The sequence below is a fragment of the Triticum dicoccoides genome, chromosome 5A (genome assembly GCF_002162155.2).
Source record: "Triticum dicoccoides isolate Atlit2015 ecotype Zavitan chromosome 5A, WEW_v2.0, whole genome shotgun sequence".
NCBI lineage: Eukaryota > Viridiplantae > Streptophyta > Magnoliopsida > Poales > Poaceae > Triticum > Triticum dicoccoides.
Genome location: NC_041388.1, coordinates 527030742 through 527033778, shown reverse-complemented (window position 1 = coordinate 527033778; position 3037 = coordinate 527030742).

The following is a 3037-nucleotide window of genomic DNA, read 5'->3' as shown; positions in this document are numbered from 1 at the left end:
CACACACCCCCTAAAAAAGATAGATAATGAGGGCAAGTCCATACAAGGAAGATGTGTCAGTACAACTATGCACTTTGGTGCGGTTCGGTGCGGGGGCAAGTCATGTTACGGCTCGTTCCTAGAACAAAACTCACAAGAACTAGAACAAAAAAGTATCAGTCCAATTTACTAGTGGATTCAAGTACTAGATTCAAACAAAAAAATTGACGCCCAACGATCATAAAAAGTATCAGTCCAATTTACTAGTGGAGTCAAGTACTGCATTCGAACAAAACAACAAAAAAGAAAAAATTGACCGCCCAAGGACAGGCCCAGGCCCTGACGCTGCTAGAGAACTTGAACTTGAGCCCATAGGCGAATCCCTAGTAGTCCGCACAACGCAGGGCCCACCAATCAGGGCCCACAGGTCAAGAGAGAGAGCGAGCGCCGTGTATAAGCCCTCTGGTAAGTTTTCAAAGGAGTTCGACTAGTGTGCCTCGCCTGCGCTTATAAACTGGTCTAGAACCCCCTTGACTAGCGAGGTGGGACTAAACCCATAGCGCACGCGCACGCCGCGCTGCACAGCCGCGCGGACGAGCTATCTGGGCCGAAAACAACGACTCAGCCAGATGGCCCAACACAGTACTTCGCCCCATTACAAAATTCCAACCGATCACACACGACAAAAAAATGCAGATATTTTAAAAAAACCTCACAAGAAATAAGTTCAAAAACAAATAATGTAAAAAGTTCAAACACATCTTAACTGTAAGAACTAAAAAATAGAAATACATATGTTTTTTTGGAAAATTAAACATAGAAATTTGCAAATAAAAATTTTAGAAGCAAAATTATAAAAAGTTCAACTACTACAACTCATAAGGTTCAAGTAAAAAAATACTGTGCAGCAAAGGTAAAAATCTTTTAATTCTAAAAATACTAGAAATATCATTATTTAACCGTTAAAAAATGTGATCCAAAATTCATCTAAAAAAGATAGAAAAAATGTTATACAACAAACAGATTTGATTGGTAATTGACAACCTAAAATAGTTCAGTACTATCATTAACAGAATGTAAGTTTAGCAATCTCGAAACCAAAAAGAGGGGTTCTACAAACATCATCAGCGTATAGTTCCTTCTCCGAGCTATGTACATGAAAATATACCAGTCAAAACAAAGGATGCCCATCAGTTCAACTATAGAATTGTTCAATTACTAATATAAAGAAATATATAAATAAAGCAGTTATACTTGAGCAAAACAGATAGGAAAAATTATACAAGCCATGCAGCTTTTGACCACAAATCAGTTCAACTTAAGATAAAACAGCAGTTCAAAAACTGCACATGACAAAACATATGCAGATAAAACAACACATTCAGAGGGGAGATAGTTGAATTCATTTATTCATTTCAATCATCTGCTCCCTCACAACACAAATCTTAAAAACATAACATTCACTACTTCAATCATAACGATCAAAGAAACGACGCCATTTAACCCTGGTGGATGGATGTGGAGCCGTGGCTGCTCTCGCCCTAGCCCAACTGATGATCTGAACATGGTTCCTTCCCCTGCCCTCTGGGAAAAGAAGCTCCAGTTCATTGGAGTTGCAGGTATCCATCACCTTGCGCGCAAGGTGTCTGTTGAACTCTGCATCCACTTCCTCCTCGGCAGCACGTTGTGCCATCTGCTCGCGCCTCCTCCTCCTCCTCTGCTCCACTGCTGCAGCCCTCGCATCGATGGCTTCCCCCTCCTCCTCTGTGACCTCTCCCAACTCAGGATCCATCTGGCTTTTCTTTTGGTTGCAGCTGGTGGAACGAAAGTGACAGAGGGCTCGGCCTTTATACTCAAAGTGCCGAGGGTATGGGGAGTAGGCAGCCAGTACAAGAAACTTGCTCCAATGTCAACGCACAGTAATTACAAGCTTTGACATGGAGCAGTCCAACTACACATACGGCGGCAGTAATTCAAAACAACACTGAAAAACACACAACTTAATTACGCAATTTGACCAGATTACAAGAAATCATAGGCTTCAGTCAGCCACGAAACACCACCTCCACCAACGACCAATTCCTAGTCTACCGACCACGTTTGAGCTAACGGCCGCGCCATTCCACGGGAGCGAACACTGCAACACTAGCTACTACATGCAGAAAACATAGACTATGAGCATGTACAAGAACGACTCCTGGTGCATTCTTATTCTGACGAAACTGAATAAATCGACACTTAGCTTAACTGAAGAAGGAAGTAGCAGGATTCTCTGTCTAACAGCAGTGGTTGTGGCACTGGCAGTAGCAGCGGAAGTAATAGGGGCCACGGCAGCGGCGGCCACAGGCGCGCACAGCAGCAGAAGGCATGGGTTTGCGCGCATGCCTAGGCGGGTGTGGTCGGAGCAGGCACGATGGGGCGATGCGAGACGGGCAAAGGGCGCGGGCTGGACAGGGCGGCTGCGGATGTGCGCGCAGGGCGCGACCAGAGGAGCGCGGGCACGGTGCAGTGAGCGCGGGAACGGGGCGATCTAGGTCATCGGGTGTGGCCGGCGCACGATCACGTCGGCGACGATCTACGACTACCAAAGGAGAGCACGGGGAGAGAGGGAGGATGCGGGGCTCACTGCAGTTGCAGAAAAGGCTCAGGGACGACTTGAGACGGCCGAAGTCAACGACTACGGTTGGCGGTCCGAGGAGGATGACGGAGGTCAAGGACGAGGACGACGTGCGACGGGGCGGGGCCGATGCGGTGACAACGACGAGCAGCGCACGGCAACGGGGACGAACGCACGACGATGAGGAGCCACGAATGGCCGGTAGCATCGTGCCGGAGAACGCCCGGAAGCTCCACGTTGCATCACCTGTCTCCGACCGTCGTACACACAGGAAAATCGGTTCAAGTAGAAAACCTCGTCAGTCCAACCTGTACACCACATCAGTTCACGAAGGGTAACAGAATAATATTATGTTAGAATAGCCCATATATATATATATATATATATATATATATATATATATATATATATATATATATATATATATATATATATATATAT